This window comes from Heloderma suspectum, chromosome 2 (assembly GCF_057233095.1).
Source record: "Heloderma suspectum isolate Gila_16-S chromosome 2, 16-S_ref, whole genome shotgun sequence".
NCBI lineage: Eukaryota > Metazoa > Chordata > Lepidosauria > Squamata > Helodermatidae > Heloderma > Heloderma suspectum.
This window is the reverse complement of record NC_139459.1, coordinates 300,120,146-300,139,404: the sequence shown is the minus strand read 5'-3', so window position 1 is coordinate 300,139,404 and position 19,259 is coordinate 300,120,146. Positions and strand designations below refer to the sequence as shown.

Genomic DNA, 19,259 nt, shown 5'->3' with positions numbered 1-19,259 from the left:
GGAAGCTATGGAAGGAACTAACAAGAAACTGATGGGAAAGTTTCTGCATAGAAAGGGGTGAATATAAAGAAGCCATTGTGCAGAGGGGTTTGAGAAGCTGGTTGTGAGAAGCTGATATTAGAAGCTGGTTGTTTCTAATCAGGATTAGAAACATTTTGAAGTTGAGAATATTCTCCTTCAAGACGAGCCTGCATCTCTGAGGTTCTATAGAATATTTTTAGCATGCTGTTTGATGTGGTGACTTCAAATAGGAGCCTATGGCATCTGACATCTCTGCTTTACAGAAGTCTGCCCTGTTTAAGTTGCATTGTAATTTGCTCATGAAGTACTTAAAGAGAAAAGGATACACGTTAGGGTAAATGGGTAAATCTAGCCCTCTGAGTAGTGGGTATAAACAGGATATATGAGAAAGAGTTTCCTTCCTAGAAATTTATTTCATCTATAGTACAGCAACTAAATAGTTTTATTTTCAAGTTAAAGCTATATGCACATTAAGTAATAAACAGCTTTGTTGTGAAAAGGTTGTTAATTGTTAATTTGTAATAAATTTGTTTTTAATTTGTAATAATAAGTAGAAACAATGTCAGCATTGTTAATTTAACATTAATATTTCAAACATGTGTTCCTTGAAAAGGAAGGAAGGAAAATAAACAGGAAAAATGCAACATCCTCTGATATAAATATTTATAGCTTCTACCCCATAAGGATCTTTGTTAATTTCTCTGCTGTTTGCTTCTTCATATGAATAGCAGGTATTCTGAGGAGATCATAGACACAGGAAGGGTTTTTCTTTCTCTCTCTAAAATTAGATAGGTGGATGGTCGTGATGGTGGTGGTGGTAGAGGCAGTGGTTGCCAGTGTACCTGCCACCTGTTCTTGAACAGAGAGAGTCAGTAGCTTTTCAGAAACTTGGAAACGTATCACAGAATTTAGGGCAGCTATGGTCCCTGGCCAAATAGATTTTGCTTCAATAAGACAGTTATGCATATATCAAATAGCAGCAAGCTGGAACAATTAATGGTAAATCTTTTAAAATCTTACACCTGTGGGAGAAATAAAGCAGATAAAAGCAGTATAAAAGCAACTGAAATTAATCGTACTCGGGTTTGAATGATCACGGGAGGAAAACAAGCCATTGTGGCATCTCCTTCTGTGTGCCTGTCATTTGTGTAGTTACCCACGCCGCAGTGCAGATTGGTGTGTTGTCCAAATCAGGTGCAGGGGGGTGAGGGGGTTGTACCTGCCCTACAACCCATGACTTGCAGTAGTGGTTATAGGGTGGGTATGAAGCTACCCCTGCTGCGTGCCAGGTCCGGACAACACACCAACCCATAATTATGTAAATTATATAAATTTATTTATTTTAATTATTTTTTCAACAAATTTCCTTCAGCTCTGTTTTGGAAAAATGATTTTTAAAAATTAAATAATGGGGAGGGTAATTTTAAGGCAAGCAAATATCTACAGTATTAACGGAATGAGTGAAGCTCTGTATTTGGCAGCTGTGAACAAAAAATAGAAAGCTGGACCTGGTTACTATATGCAAGCAAAGAACAGCAGGGAGTTTGAATAGGCAGTAGTGGCAGGAAGTAAACAAGAGGAAGCTTGTGGGGAGGTGGCAAAGGTAAAGAGTAGGAGATCTTTGTCTTTTGAAGTCACCCTTGTCTTATTCATGATGACTTTGGATAAGATCAGTTACTAGCAGTTTTCTTGGTTATTTTTTCCAACAACCTCTTTACGAAATTCTTGGGAAATTAGGTGTGTTCTAGATATGGAAGGGAGGGAGAAAATGTGTTTTCTCTCTCTGTGTGGAAATTGCCTGAAAATGAGGGAAAAAAGGAAGAAATAATGGCAAAAGTAATAAAAACAAAACCCAAACTATTTGTAATAGAGTTACAGTTACCACATGGTTTACTCTGGTTTGAAACTTTGCTGCCTTTTTCCAGCATCAGTCTATGAGCCATTGGCTACTGTCCATGTTCATCTCTAATGTCATATAGATTCACAACATAGGAATATGTGCTCAGATTAGTGTTTTTACAAACTTATGATGGGGCTGAGGTATGGATAGAATGGGCTGTAGTGGCTTCTGCCTGAAAAGAAAAATGGGGGGTGGGAGTGGGAGAACAGTACTTGAGCAGAAGCAACCTCACATCTCTCTGGTAGATCTAGTATATATGTTAACAAAAATATATAAATATGCAGGCTTTCCAAAGATGACTGTTTAGTGGGTATACAAGACAAGGTCTAATTGTGTGTCCACTAAAACTATAACGTAGAAGGAAATTCTACTCTAAAAGCATCAAAGAACACTGTTACGTAATCTTCTTAATTTGGAGGACTTCTCAATTGATTAGACATTGTCATGGCTATCAATTAATATCAATTTTTTCTTCAGTTGTGATTCCTTTAATTCATGCCTGTACTTAATACACATTACAGTCAGATAATAAGATTTCTTTCACAGTTAATAGTATGCACCATTAGAAATAATTGTTTTCATAATGAGAGCCAGTGTAGTGTAGTGGTTACAGTGCTGAACTGGGATTTGGGAGACCCCAGTTCTAGTCTGTACTTGGCCACAAAGCTCTCTGGGTGATTTTGGGTCAGTCACTCACTGACTCTCAGCATAGCCTACATCACAGGAGGAGGAGGATCATGTATGCATCTTTTGGCTCTTTGAAGGAAGGGTGGGAAATAAATAAATAAATACAATAATGGTCGATATTTTCTATGACTATCGTTCTGAAAGAGAGACATATAAATCACTAAGGTAAAACAAGAAGGGAATGTTGAGTTGTTTTATGAGCCATTGCCTCAGTCATGTTTTTCTGTCTGTGCCTTGAATAAACAGGAATCAGCAGCTGTGTGGCCCATCGCTGTGCCTCTTTGTTTTTCTGTGGATTGATACTATTTACTATTGATGGATAACACTCAGATCAGACTCAGACCTGGATCTGTGCCCCCAAAGCCTTCTGTTAATGTTGTGTATCCTCTTAATCTAAGGATACACACTGCAGAGAGCTGTTTAGCCAGGACATCCAACATTACACACTCTTAGAGTACATGCAGTTTTAGAAACAAAACAACACATAAACATTGAGATACTTGAACAATAGTCACTGGAAAAGACCCTGATGCTGGGAAAGATTGAAGGCAAAAGGAGAAGGGGACGGCAGAGGATGAGATGGCTAGATAGCATCACCGATGCAATGAATATGAACTTGAGCACGCTCCAGGAGAGAGCGGAGGACAGGAAGGCCTGGCGTGCTATGGTCCATGGGGTCACGAAGAGTCAGACACGACAACGACTGAACAACAACAACTTCAAACAATACTATTTTAGTGAGTGTACAACCCACCTTCAGTTCCTTGCAAGAGGAAAAAAAGGTGGGATATAAATGTAACACTAAAAATAAATACATAAGTATACAGCACAGATCTATAACATGCACCCACTAAATGTAAAAGACTGAAGATGCATGAGCAGCCTGAATAAAGAAGGGAAGTTTACAGGCCTCTGCACCCCAAAGTAAACTTTGGGCCACACCAAAATCTTACACCTCCATGGTGGAGAGATTCTCCCCTTCAAGACTTATGAAGTAGTCCTGAGTCAACCTTTCTCAACTCAGTGACCTTCAGACATGTTGGGCTATAACTCTCATCATCCTCAGCCAGGTTGGAGAAGGCTGTCCTAAGGTAATGATTTGCTGCTGTTTGTAAGAGAAAACATACTCTTCCTCCGTGCTGTGAAATTTCACAAGCATTTGATGGTAGGTTAGCTTAGATAGGTAGCACTCCATTTTAAAATCTGCCTTGAAGAACCTGTAGCAAGGAGAAATCTTGGTAGAGATAAATGGCAGCCACATCTTCTTGTGCTTTAGTATCCTTCCATCTCTAATCAGGTTTTGGGGTGCTGGTAAATTGCCTTATCTGTTATGCTGCTCTGTCTGATGGTAGAATGAGATGGCTGGTTCCTATTTTTGGGACCTAGGGATTATAGATGTGTTACCTGATTTACTCTGGCTGCAAGAAAAATCAGAGCCAATTTTTTAGGGTTGTAATTCAGTGTATTGGTATTGGTTATTTTATTGTATTTTGTCCACCTATTTTATTTATTTATGTTATCTATACTGCCCATATATTTTATACTGTATGCATTGTGTATGCTCTTTTGTATTTTCTTTTTTGAGATGTTTTGGTCCTTGGCTTATTTATTAATAAATCTGACTGATTAATTTGTATATAGAATGCTCAGGGTGTGACGTAATTATCTGTTTTGCTGGGGGGGGGGGTTGTTAAGCCTACACAGAGACCATTAGTTGACTGATTCGTCATACTAATAAATTGTAAGAGAGCAAGAATGATTAACTTTCTAATAAGAAAAATAATTAGTATTGTTCTCCTAAGCATCTAAAGACTGTGTGATTTATTTAAGTGCTTTATTTCACTGTAATGACATACAAGTTCCTCTATCGTCGTCATCATCATCACATGTAAAGTGCATGGCACTTTACAGAGGACAGGGATGTAGCTGTAAAGAAGGCAAATGCACTTTTGGGTTGCATCAATAGAAGTATAGTTTCCAAATCACAGGAAGTAATAGTTCCATTCCACTCTGTGCTGGTCAGACCTCACCTTCAGTACTGTGTCCACTTCTTTAAGAAGGATTCAGAGAAATTGGAACGAGTTCAGAGAAGGACAATAAAGATGATCAGGTGACTAGAAACTTAAGTCCTGTGATGAAAGATTGAACTGAGCATGTTTAGCCTTAAGAAAAGAAGACTGAGGGGGGATATGATATCACAAGACTGCTATAACATCTATCCAGAACAAGCCCAGAAACATAGGACTCTATAGAACAAAACCAAAACTATCAAGAAGAATTGACATTTTCTTCACACATTATATGATGACTCTAGTCATTTTGGGAAACTGAGCATGACTTGGAGTATCTCTACTGATGTCTGTCAGTAAAAGATAGATTAATAATTTTAATAAGGAATGGAAGAAATAACTATGCTGGGAATCTTACTGATTTTTTTTTAATTCCTCCCATTGCTTCAAAATTTCCAGACATTTTAGATTTCTAGTCTTCTCATAAAAGTCTTCCTATTATTATGTAGTTTTTAGAAATCGTATTGGAAGAGTGAATGTTTTGCCATTCTTTAGGGGTGATCCTTTCCTGATACTTTGAAATGTTTTCTAAGTGTTTGGATGTAACACTTTGTGTTGACTTTTAAAAGGTATTGCAATAGTGCCAAAAAGCAGAAATCTTACATGTGATCTGTAACATTTTCTGATGGATTTATGAACAGGATCCTATATTTGTCAATGGGTTTAGCTCTAGAAAAGTTCTACACTTCCCATATAATGTTTCCATCTGTGGACATTCATGTAAGATATATTAAAAGCAGCACATCATATTGGGGGGTGTTTCGACCAGCAATTTACTCTGAGCTGGCTGCATGTTGAGGTCGTTAGGGATACATGACGTCGCGGCCATTCAGCAGCCAGTTCAGAGCTTATCAGGGAAAAAACCAGATTTCCTGAGACTGCTTAAAGTCCTATTCTTTCCTTAAATCGGGTTCTCCCTGGTATATGCCCCAACCCCCGCATTTAGCTTGGGTATGCTAGCCCTGCCCAGGGGTGTGCCTTTCACCATGGCCCCAGTCAAGAGGTGTTTCCTCCCCTTGTGCTGAATGAGGCTTGCCCTCTCAATGACCACAGAAATAACAGAAAAGCCCCTCAATTGACAGGGCATATATCAAAGCCCAATTCCTTAAATGCGATTAAGCGTGACCTCGAGGCTCCAATCCATTGCCTTAGGAAGTACTTCACAGCGTTATAGATATTCTGCGGGTTACAGTGGGGGCTGGTTTCTGTCTTTGTGTTTACTGCTGTTTTGCCTAAAACAAACCTATTACTGTCTTCTCAGAAGTAACTCCTATTGTGGTCAATGAGCTCCTGTGGGTTAAAATGGGGTCTGGGTTCCATCTTTGTATTCTCCCCCGCCCCTTCCCAGCACAAGCATATGTCTATTGGGAAGTAACTCCCATTGTGCTCAATGAGGTTTGCTCCTGAAATGCAGGTGCATCTGGACTTTCAGGGGAAAGCAGAAAATGGGGGGGAGGGAGAAGCCTCTTTTATTGGTTGAGCAGCCCCTGCCAGTCAGATGATGTTCACTCCAACCCCCACCCCCACCAGAAAGTATGTTCTGTGAAGCAATTTTTACTGCTTCGGAGAATCTGCTTGTGGAACTGTGCTCACAGCAAAGCCGACTCCTTTAAAAAAATCTGGTACTCCTCCATTAGCTTCTCCTTCCATTGTCATGGAAGCATGGCCTTGGAAGCAGTTCAAAATGACTTTATCCCCAGTTGTGCCAGGTTAACTCACTATTGTGACACGGGCAATTTGCAAGGCTATAGTACTTCATTTGATGCTATGACAGAAACTTAATATGTATGTACAGAATTACCATTGGATAGCATTATTATGTTTATCCCAGTGGTTACTTATTCCAGTGTTAATAATAATAATTATAATTATTATAATTATTATTAAATTTATTAATCGCCCATCTGGCTGGTCACCCAGCCACTCTGGGCGATGTACAACATACAATAAAACAGTTTAAAACAATAACATTCTACAATAAAAACATTTTCTAAAATACCCTAACCCACCCCAAATGCCTGCCTGAACAACCACGTTTTTAATGCATGACGGAAGCTCATTAAAGAGGGGGCATGACGGAGTTCCCTAGGGAGGGAGTTCCACAGAGTGGGGGCCACCACAGAAAAGGCCCTCTCCCTCGTCCCCACCAGTCTAGCTGTCCTGGCTGATGGGACAGAGAGAAGGCCATCCGAGGCTGATCTTGTTAAGCAGCTTGTCTGGTGCTGCTGGAGGCGCTCCTTAAGATAGGCTGGGCTGGAACCATATAGGGTTTTAAAGGTCAAAACCAACACCTTGAATTTGGCCCGGAAAACAACTGGTAACCAGTGCAACTCTTTCAGCACTGGAGTGATGTGATCTCGCCGGCAGCTGCCTTTAATCAGGCGAGCTGCCGCGTTCTGTACCAGCTGCAGTTTCCGAACCGTCTTCAAGGGTAACCCCACATAGAGTGCATTACAGTAGTCTAAACGAGAGGAGACCAGGGCATATACTACCGATGGGAGCAGATAGTCGGGAAGGAAAGGGGCGCAGCCTCCATATCAGATGGAGTTGATACAGCGCTGTCCGGCTCACAGCTGACACCTGAGCCTCCATGGACAGCTGGGAGTCCAAAATGACCCCCAGGCTGCGGACCTGGTCCTTCAAGGGTAGCCATACCCCATTCAACACCAGGTCAACATCCCCCAACCTCCTCTTGTCTCCCACCAAAAGTACCTCAGTCTTGTCAGGGTTCAGCTTCAGCTTATTCCTCCCCATCCAGCCACTCACCATCTCCAGACATTTGGACAGGGATTCTACAGCCACCCTTTGTGAAGATTTGAATGAGAGGTAGAGCTGCATGTCATCCACATATTGATGACACTGCACCCCAAACCTCCTGATGATAGCCCCCAGCGGCTTCACATAGATGTTAAATAGCATCGGGGAGAGGATGGAACCCTGTGGCACCCCACAAGTGAGTGGCCACGGGTCTGAAACCTCCTCTCCCAGTGCTACCCTCTGGTATCTGCCAGAGAGGAAGGACCGGAACCACCGCAGTACGGTGTCTCCAATGCTCAACCCCTCCAGGCGGTCCAGGAGGATACCGTGGTCAACGGTATCAAAAGCCGCTGAGAGGTCGAAGAGAACAAGGAAGGAGCATTCACCCCTATCCAGAGCCCTCCTCATATCATCTACCAAGGCGACCAAGGCCATTTCTGTCCCATGCCCAAGCCTGAAGCCTGACTGAAATGGGTCTAGATAATCAGTTTCTTCCAAGTGTGCCTTCAACTGCACCGCCAACACCCGCTCAATCACCTTGCCCAAAAATGGCTGATTCGAGACTGGGCGAAAGTTGTTCAAAACTTGAGGATCCAAGGAGGGCTTCTTTAAGAGCGGTCTTATCACTGCCTCCTTGAGGGCTGATGGCATCACTCCCTCCTCAAGGGAAGAGTTCACCACCACCCTGATCCCCTCACCCAGTCTCTCTCCGCAGCCCATAATGAGCCAAGATGGGCAAGGATCAAGTAAGCAGGTGGTCGGCCGTACAGATGAAAGCACCTTGTCCACTTCATCAGGAGGAAGAAGCTGGAACCGATCCCACAAAACCGGTTTGCCACAGGCCGCCTCTTGCTCACTAACTGTATCCACAGCGTGCAGAGTAACACCTAATCTGATCAATTACCTGCAAAGTGCCTTGCCAAGGCCTCACAGGAGGCCTTAGAATGCTCCAGTGGTTCTGGAGCCACAGGACCGACCAGGCTCCGGACCACTTGGAACAGCCTCCTGGGACAGCACTCTGCAGACGCGATAGAGGCAGCATAATATTCCTTTTTTGCTGCCTTCACCGCCACGTGATAGGCTGAAGATACAGCTCTTCAATAAGGTCTAGTGCATGACCGGCTACATGGGTGGGCCCAGTTAGAATATGGTGCAGCTCCCAGGAAGCCATGGTCTCCATGAAGTACCGAGGTGCTCCTGTGAGGATGGCCTCCGAATGTACGTTGAAGTCCCCCAACACCAATAAGTTAGGGGACTGTACACGCACATCAGAGACCACCTCAGGCACCTCGGCCAGGGAGTCAGTCGTGCAGTGGGGTGGACAGTACACAAGCAGAATCCCCGGACTGCCCTTCAGGCCCAACCTCCAGTACATGCACTCAGCAACCTTGGTCTCCCAGAGAGGGGGTCTGGTGAAGACCAAGGACTCTCGGTAGATAACAGCCACTCCCCCTCCCCGATCCCCAGCCCTCGGCTGCTGTGCATACGAAAATCCAGCTGGACACATGGCTGCAAGGGTTGGAGCAGCAGCCTCAGCCAGCCAGGTCTCCGTAATACATGCCAGGTCTGCACCCTCATCCAGGATCATGTCATGGATGAGGGAGGTTTTCTGGGTAACAGACCTGGCATTGCAGAGCAGCAAACGAAGGCCAGAAGATGGGGTCACGCCTCCCCCACCATCCTTTGGCTCTGGACAGGCCCAGAGCAGGGGACAGATATTACACATCTCTCCCTTGTTCCCCTTACCTGGCATGGCCTGCCCCTAGCGCTCCGCCAGTGCCTGCCGCCCAGCCTCGGTATGTTTTGGCCCCCAACACTCCCCCCACTGCCTCCATTAGGTGGACACATAATTTACACATAATACATAATGTAATAACTTAATAAGTATTATGTTTAGGTTTAAGCCTAAAGAGAATACTTGTGCTTACAATAGAACTTGCATTGAAGCTCTTGGCTCTGGACAATCCAGACATTCATATATTTAAACTCCTTCGTATGTTATCAGAACCTGAAATATAAAAGTTGGTTAGAAAGATCTTTCGTATTTTACTAATGCTGGCTTGTCTCCTGTCTTCTCTGATGTTTCGGTTGTACTTTGATCAGCACAGCATAGAGCTGTGACCAGCTTTTTCAATTAATCCAATATACTGATTAAGAGCTTGAACAAGCAGCATTGGCAGGAATTTGAAGGTGTTCTTAGCCACATCCTCTTGCTTATTATCTGGGTTTATACTCAGGTCATTGTGAGCTTCTCAGGAATTTGAGCTTCACCCAACTCTGTATAGTAAAGGCGCTCACCATGCCACTGTTACACAGTATAGCACTGAAATAAAAACTGAGTTAAGTAAAAACTAATCTCTTTCCAGGAGCGCTTTTTAAATTGTTGCTTCCAGCTTACACATCCAACAACCCCCTTGATTACAGATATTGAAGAAACAGAAGGGGCTCATTAAATCAGAATTGGCACCTATATAATCCAGACCACTACTCTAAAGCAAAGATAACCCATATCAGGATTTCTTTGCCAAACTGGGACTCCATGATTAATGTGAAACAGGCAAAGAATTCACCTGGCAGCATTCACCTTAATTCATTTAGGCTGTAGTGCAAGTGGGGATGTATGAGCATTCTGTTTTGGGGGTGAAAACTTGACAGATTTTTCTGGTTCGGCCCTGTGGATTTCATTCTGTTCTCCCCCTGCTGTTGAATCGATCTGTATCGAGTTGAGCCAATACATGGATTCTGCGAGTTTTTTATAATGGCAGAAATTTGGCAGAGCTGTATTCCGTACTTGTCAAAGAACGTGTGAGTTTCATCGACCACTTCTTCCAGAGTGAATGGGTGAGGGAACTTGACAAGTTTTTTGATATGGCTCTGCTGGGCTAAACCAAGTAGTGTGTGGAGATGATGAAACTGACAAGGATATCGACAAGAGGGGAATATAACTCTATGGGGCTACATAACTAACAGGTGGACTTGCGATTATGAGCACTTGCACAGGACTGCCAATAAAAAAATATTTTAAAAAATTACACCACCATTTGCGCAAATTTCATGATCCCCCCCAATTAAAAAAATTGCTCAAATTACAACGTAATCCAAAAGGCTAGTTTTCCAGGAATGTGTCTACTCTTCAAGCTAAAATTTAACACTTATTCACTGCTCAGTTCTCATTAGCTCTCTTCTCATGAGAAAAATGTTTCTGTCTGAGAGTGCACAATAAGAGTTGTAGCCTGCTGCTATGCATATTTACTCAGAAATCATTTTCGGTGAGTTCAGTGGAATTTACTACCAGTGAAGTGAGCATAGGATTGTGATCAGTGAATTAAACATCGAAAAATGCCCCCAACCTTCATAATTAAAAAACAAAATCCTGTCCAGTTCTAAATATTGGTAACTTGCTGTGTAGCAGAGCTTGAACGTGACTTTCCTGTAATGTGGTTTTCCACTAAAGCCCAGTACTTGGGGTTATTTTGTTACAATTATTTTATCTAGTGCCAATTCAATCAGTAGCAAACTAATGCAAATAATAATTTTTTAGGCTTTCTGCCATCAAAAATGTTGACATGCCCTTACAGTGTTGACCAAACTAGAAATTTTGAAAGTAAATGAGTATAGAAGCTGTACCAGGAATAAGGTGTCTGAAACAAAGCAGTTCTGTTTTATTTTAGTTGTAAGGCTGGGGGTTTATATTTGAGACAAAGACTATATACTGTTTCAACTTTAGGAGTCTCTGTTACATGGTTAAATGCAGTCTAATTTGTTTTCCAGATCACTTCCTTCAAGCCCTAATCATTGCTTTACTGTTATGATTAATAGTCTTGCATCAAAAAAATCCAACAACCAAACTTTTATGTATTCTTGAAACACTCAATTTTCGGAGTGTGATGAAAGACACGGGTTAGCTGCTGTTCTTTCTTTCTTTCTTTCTTTCTTTCTTTCTTTCAAATTATTTGTAAGTCACCTTTCAGGATCCAAATCTTACCAAGGTGGCTTACAAGTAAGATAAAAATAATAAAATCACAATAAACAATATTAACAATTTTTAAAAAAATCATCAGAATCCTTCACTCAGGGGAGTTGGTGGAAGATGGCTCTGGGACAGAGATAGCTGTCCAGCTGGAACAGGAGCAAGTGTCTGGTGTCATCCTCATCTGCCTCCCATCTCTCTCCTCAGAGTGTCTCCACGACAACGGGAGAAGTAAATGGTGGCTTATCTGGATTTTTCAAGGAACCAGCTTTGGTCCGTGCAGGGTTCCATGAACGAGTGCACTGCATCATTCTAAGTCGCTTCACAGGAACATGCTTCCGGGGGCGGGGGGGTTTGCATCAGACTGGCAGGGACGGCTCAACAAATAAGAGAGGCTCCTGTCCCCCAGGCTCTACTCCCTTGTCTCCTTCCCCTGAAGCTCCTGTAATGCGATGGAGCGAAGCTTTGCATTATTTCCTTACAGCAACAAAGCAAGCAGTAAAGAAACACAGCATTGTTATTTAGGGAACAAGCCTCATTGACCACAATGGGAGTTACTTCTGAGGAGACACCTGCTTCCTCAACCTATGCCCGATTCTGCCTATTTTTAAAAAAAAATTTTCCTTTAAAACCACATTAGCAAGCGCTACTATTGTGTGATAGTGAGATAGCGAATTACGGGGTGTAGGAATTGCTGGCAAATGCATGATATTGAAATAGGAGGTGTAGATACTGCCAAGAAAAGTGCTATTTTGCTTTAATTCTTTTTTTTTTAAAGTTGGGGCTGCTTGGAGCACACTTCTACTTTGCGGGATGGCCACCAGCGTTTAGCGGTAGGCAAGGTGAAGTAAATGCCATGCGGTAGCTCAGAACTCTGATGGCCAGCTGCGAAATGGCAGAAACACTGGGGAAAGACAGGTGGGGAATACATTGGGGAAACGCCCCTTGACCAGGTCAGTGAGGTCATGGACAGGTGAAAGACACATCCATCCCTGGACAGGGAAGTCATGCCTGAGTAAATACAGAAGGAGGTGCACGCTACAACAGAAGCTTAGACAAGCCAACTTAAAGGAAAACAACTGGACTAAAAGTAGTCTCAGAAGAACTGGCTTTTCGGCACAAAACTCTGGGGTGGCCGCAATGTCATGTGCCCCAAATGGTCTCTGAATGCAGCAACCTCGCAGTAAAACGCTCATGGAGACACCACCACCCCGGAATCCTTCCCATAGGCTAGTTGATGGTAGATGGCGCAGTGGGGGACAGGGGGAGAGTCCAGGAGAAGCAGTCTCTGAAGTTCTCTTCACCTGCCTCTCTCCTGGAATCTGTTCCACGGGGCAGTCAATAGTTTTTTCTGGTCTTTTGTGTGTGGAATATAGATATTTCCAGTTACTTTGTGGTACACATTACTGAATTTTTGGCATAGCATAGTGATTTCAGTCCATAATATGCAGCAGTGGCTAATGATCTCCCCAAATAACACATATAAGGGTGTTAGTCTAACCTAAGCCCCATTTCATTTTCTACTCTAAGTAGGACTAATATTGGAGTCTATCCTAGGTCTTTTGCTGCTTCTGATCATCTACTGAGGTTACAATAAGTTATCCAGTCTATCCAAACAGCTCATTAGTTGTTAAGGCTGGTCAGTGCTAACCATCTGGCAGTGCATGAGCAATCCCGCTCTAGCAAGAGGCACTGCAAATGAAGCACTGGGCAAATCCTTTTTGTATATGGGGCCCAATCTGGAAGTCAATCTGCATGTTGATCAGATAACCTTAGCAGGATTATTTTTAATTCCTAGCAGGATTATTTTAACCCTAGCAGGATCAAGAAAATATGTAAAGTGTGCAGATTTTTATGTAGATTTGCCATTTACCATTTTTAAAATCCCACTTTTGAACATGTTGTTGCAAAAAACAATCCCTATTGATTTATGCTAGTTTCAGTTGGTTAGTTTTACTCTGCATCTTATACCAGTGTCTCTAGCTGGCAACATGCTGTGAGATACTATTATACTGTCACAGATGTTGGTATAGCCATTGTATAAATTTATATGCAACAGTACTTTTTAGGACTTTGTTGTTAAATAGTAGAACCTGTTTTAAAATATGGAATTTGATTGAAATATTTTCTAATGAAGGATTTCTTCAGGACTTTGAGCGTAAGGAGATTTACAGCCCAATCTTGTACATGTATATTCAAAAATAAGTCCCACAGACTTCAGTGAGGCTTATTCCAAAGTAGGATTGCAGCCTGTAACTGTTGCCATGAAATTTTGATTTAATAAAGAAATATTATGAATGGCAAAAGAATAACTTGACGTACTGAACACAATGGAATGGCAACTGTAGGGTACAGTATTGATTGTCAAAGATAGAATGGATTCTCAGGGGATATCTCTCTGGAGATTTGTTTCTCAATATTTTGTACGGTCTTTGCATCCTATTGTATAAATAAGATGCAAGGATGTAAGAACAGCATATTAAAAATACGCTCTTCTTAAATATTTTTATTAGCTGAAACTAATTAGCTACCTTGGAAACAAATTTAGCCTACAAATCAAAACAATTTTGTGGAACCTGCTTCAGTCAATACTGCAGTTTTCTAGTACTTATTATTCAGGTCACTGCTTCTGTCAATCTAAAGACAATCAAGGAACTCTGGCCTTTTTCTTTTTTTTCTCTATTAAGAAAATTGTCTACGTCTCCTTTTCTCCTTCAAAATAAGGTAAGGAGCTTTTGGGTGGTCTTGTTGAATTAACTGTATAAAAAAACTAATAAATATTGTGAAATGGAATTAATTTAACCTAACTAGGGGAACCTTTTCTGAGGCAATACCAATTCCCATTCCGTAAGTAAATGAATAGACTTAGTTTGTCTTGTGGATGGCTTTGAATGTGTGAGTCGGGGTTATTCATCATTTCTGTCTCAAATGATCTAGCCCGTGAATTCTGTTATATAGAAAATACAATATCAGTTGTCAGCAAACTGTAAAAAGGATAAGAGCTCAATTTTATGGACTGCACACTGTGGCTGCATTCGGATGATCATATCTTGGCGTAATAAATCAAGATACAAACAAGCCTTTTGCCCACACATGAAGCCTCTTTGCTCCTTCCTTCATGGTGCACTGCAATTAAGCCAGGAAGTTTCTAATGAAACGTAGTTCCTTGTTTTGTTGAACTGGGAAATGATGGATATCAGCTTTGGAACAAGCTAGGATCACAAACCATAGTTTGAAGTTGGTCTAAGAGCCTCACTTAAACCTGGTTCAGATAAAACAGGAAAATATGCTGAATTAGAGATTTCCTGGTTTAATTGTGGCACACCATGAAGAACAAAGGGGCTGAGTGCATGGGTGAAAGGCTCATTCATATCTTGATATGATCATCAGAACAAGGCCGTAGTACTTAACTATTGTTTGATAGCAAAAAAAAGATAATGTCAAATTACACCTTTAAACAGTTTTGCTGGAAACTTCTAGGCGATAAAGATACAGAACAATACTGTTGTGAAAACCGAGATAGAGTTCTGATGTGGTCTGCCAAGTCAGAGTTGTGTTTTATCTATGATGAACCATTTTCCTTCAGTAGGCATAAGAAGTCAGATACCAACAACCTCTTTCATTCTTTGCAATCAGTATTTAGATTATGCAAAAATAATAGCATTGTATCACTCTGAAACCTTGATACAAAAAAGGCAAAAAGATGGCAAAATGTGGCTTTCTAGATAATTATATAGATTTATAAGTAGTTCAGAATAATATAGAACACACGGAGTAAAACATATCTCTATCAAAGCCAGATTGTGGGTTCTCACACCCTTCAGTGTGTTCAAGACAGAACATAGGATAGAGCAATGCAGATAGGGGCCGGTTCTGTTCAGAGCACAGAAAGTTGCACAGCATCCCCCAGAGGTCCCTGCAATAGAAGACTCCCACTGCTTCAATAATGATGACATTCTGCTAGCCCAACTTCAAAAATCCTATTGAGCCTTCATGAAATTGCTTTATAACCATAGCAGAACAGAAGTTCACTTTGTAATATAAGCTTTTCCAACAAATCCTGAGTTCAGTACTGGCCCATTTGTTGTGTTTTGTTTTTTGTTTTGCTCCTCTAGTCAAATTAACAGTTTGATAACTTTCATGGTTTATTGTAAGTACATTTAATGGCCCAGATACTGATATATTAAATTTCAGGAATTTGACAATATATGCAATCTTGAGTCGCACCCTAGTCAGACATTCTAACTACTAAACCACACTGGCTCTGCCAGTGCTAGCAGCCAATTGACAGGAGGGTATTCAAATTAGTTAATCTGAATGAATTTCAGGACCACTCTCATATAAGGTGATATTATCCAGCCAACAACCTGCTAACTTGATTCTGTGTGCCTCTTCCAAAAACCAGGCAACAGAGTTGGCAGAACATTGTAGACTACATAGCACTTATATTGGAGAAAGTAGGATCCACCTGTCTAATGCTTTCAGGACCCCACCTACACAGGGGATTTACTCCAGTTCTACTGTGCCTCACAAACAATTGTGGCACATGATGTTCCTCCTGGGCGTTTTCATGCTGAAAACCCCGCATTTTTGCAAAGTAGTTTTGTCGCACCAGCTTCAGTGCAGTTTGGGAGTCTGTGTGACCTCAACTGGTGATTCTGCCATTGGCGCCAGTTGGGGGGTGCAGCACTGATAGGAGAAAAGGAAAGTTGCATCATATCTGGAGGACCAGACCTGTGCATGATCATGCTTTGTTTTCCCAAAACGAGCCTTAAAATCAGCACATTGCTATGGAATGACTTTTGTTCTCTGGAAATCTCCACTTCTGCCCTGAAAACAGCCCGCTAAACATGTCTACTCAGAAGTAATTCCCATTGACTTGCACTGTGTGTACTCTGCACAGAGCCCAGAGAGAGGCGTGGAGAATCTCCGCTTTTCTGGAGGAGCGGAGGAGCGCAGCTTCTCACATAATGTTAATAACTTTAACATGTTTTGTTTTTTCCCCAAATGAGCCTGCGCTTTGGGGTGAGTCTGTTCTTTTGAAATCTGCACTTATGACCTGAAAACAGCCTGCTGCACATGTCTACTCAGAAGTAATTTCCATTGACTTGCACTGCACTTCCTCAGCATGGAGCTGAGTTTTTTTTAAAAGGAAGCTTGTTGATGCCACGAGAGTCCGCCAACATATGTCTGAACTAATGCCGTTTCTCATCTGCCATGCAAAAGCATTTCTTTCTTCTTCTTTTGTGTACACCACCTTCATTGGCTGCATGTGCCATGGGAGGAGCAAATCCAATTTTTAACTGAAATCACATTGGAAAGCGTCTCCATGTAGATGGGCCCTAGGTTTCATAGTTTGTGGATAAGAGAGTCTGAACATGCACTTTGGTCTTGTTCTTAGTCCATCTGTTAAGATCAGTTTACATCGGGTTTACAACCTTCTGGCCCTGAGAGCCACACGTGATACTGGTTTGGGGACCGCACATTAGCAAGACCTCAGGCACCTCTAGCATCAGTAAAGAGGATAGATCAGGCTCTTCTTCAGCACTGGACTCTGGGAGACCCCCAGATGGGATCCCTGAGGACTGTAAGTCACCCATTGCTGCAGAGGAGGAAGCAAAGTGCCCATTCAGCTCTCAAGTGCATTGGCTCCATAAGGTGGAGCCATAGGCTTCCACAAAGACACAAAGCCCACACTTCAAGAATCATAACCAGACTCCCCATGAGTAAAGGTCTACTCAGGAGGAAAGGTACACCTCATAAGTAAGACTCCTGCTGTTGCGCAGAGGACTTGCAGCCGTGCCTTTGGGTGGGGCTCTGGCAGTTTCAGCTATCAGTTGGAACTTGAGAGCTGCTGGAAATGATGTCTTACTACTAGCTCCAGTGTCTTGTTCTGTGATAAGTTTTGTGTTACTGACTTTTGGACTCCTGCCTGACTCTGCTCGTTGGATTGAGTTTGTATCTGACTGCTTGTCTGTGTTTGGACCTGGTCCATACCTCAGACCTCTCTCTTGGAACCCTCCCTCTTCCCTGGTAATACTGTGCCTTTGACCATTGCCTGTACTGACTATTCCTGCCTAGAACTGCTCTTTTGATGGACTAATACCTTTGTGCTTGACCTTTGCCTGTTTATTGACTTGCCAGTGGATTTGACCCTTTATTTGCCTTATCGCTGAGTGTGACCCAGCCTTAGCAGGATACTTATGCAGTCCTCAGATAAGTAGGCCCTATCTGGTATGAAACTGGTCAGTTACTAAGATCAGCAGGAGAGGCCCTTTTGAAGATACCCTCACTTACAGAGGCCTGCTTGTCGGGAACATGGGAAAGGGTTCTCTTCTGTTCCTTTCAGGCTCTAGAATGCACTCCCACTGGAACTATGACTGATCCCCACTCTTGCTGAACTTGAAGGAAGTCAAGACACATCCCTTAAACTGTTACAGTTTTTCAAGTTGTTTTTCACATGTAACTTATTTGTTTGTGATGTGCATTTTTTGATTTTTTTGTAAACTGCTTTGATTGGTTTTTCCAGAAAGGTGGTAAAGAAATGTTTTTTAAAAAAAATTTAAGGGCATCTTGAGCAATATTCAACAGGGCTGCTCCATCTCTGCTGGTTCTGCAGTGCTTGCGGGACCCACTGCTTGCGTGACAGTGCGTTAGTTGCTTCTGAAAACAACCCCGGAAACAAGCAGAAATGCTTATGTCCAGATTGGAACAGGTCAGCCGAGCTCCCTTCTGAGAACACCACTAACCTTCCCTGTTCCAGAAATAATCATTTCTGCTCCTTTGCGGTTATTTTTAGAAGCTCCAAAGTCCCATTGCATGAACAGTGCGTCCCATGAGCACGCAGCCCAGTAGGATACTATCCCTTGTTTTCATAGCAAAACGGGGGTTGGGATGAGCTGCAAGTCCACAACTCCAGCAGTATCATGCGTTTTCCTCTTTTATCCAAGGACAAGAGCAGGTTGTCTGAGTGAAGGTCACTGTTCATGGAGAGAAATAAGACAGTCAGCAAGGGGTGTGTGTGACTAAACATCCTGGAATTCCTTGACAGGAATTATAGTCTAAAAATAACAACCCCTATAAGTCAGTATCATTTTTCAATAGGTTATTATATTCCAGAGGCATGAAAGTAAAGGAAATATATACCCAGGTAAGCTTTTAACTCAGTGTATTGTAACATAGCTTTGACCCACACACTTGAGACGTTCTGTCACATTGTTTGTGTTCTGACTGCAGTGCAGTGCAGTATTACTGATGAAAAGCTTCTCTCTGTCATAGGAGTATTGTGGCCCGGCAGCACTGGCATGAAAAATAAGAAACAGAGGGTGGCTGAGGCGCCATTTAGAGGAAAATTACAGTGAAAGCTCAAAGATTTTTCTACTGTGTTCAGTATTCCAATGGTGCTGCAGTGCCATAAAAATAAACGTACCTTCAAAAACACTGAGCCAAGTGACTGCTGCTGAAGACAAAAGAAACTGAATGCACCTTGGTTGAAGATTAGGGTGCAGCATGCTTTTTGTTTGCTTCTTATTAGGATCCACAAGTGTATAAATCCATTATCTATATAGGGCTTTTTAGCATGTTTTTGTGCCATGTTTTATGAGTATTGATGGATTTCAGCTTTGTGGAGAAATAAATATTTAGCTGGCTTTTGGTTCTTTTAGTAACTCTGCTGGTGCAAGTAATATTTCTGGCCAATATTAATTAATCTACCACTGCTCTAACTTTTGTGTGTGTGTACTAGAAGAACTGCTAACATGAATCTGCTAAGATGTGGAAGACTGCAGTAAGCTCTGATTTATTTTCCCAGAGATTTTTCTAGGAAACTGGAGCTATAAGGTGCTTAAGCAAACGT

At 42.0% G+C, this 19,259-nt stretch overlaps 1 protein-coding gene across 4 annotated transcripts in view; it reads left to right on the top strand.

The window, feature by feature from the left end:
* ARHGEF3 (Rho guanine nucleotide exchange factor 3) overlaps positions 1–19,259 on the top strand; it is a 229,399-nt gene that overhangs the window by 161,435 nt on the left and 48,705 nt on the right. The window lies entirely within an intron of this gene.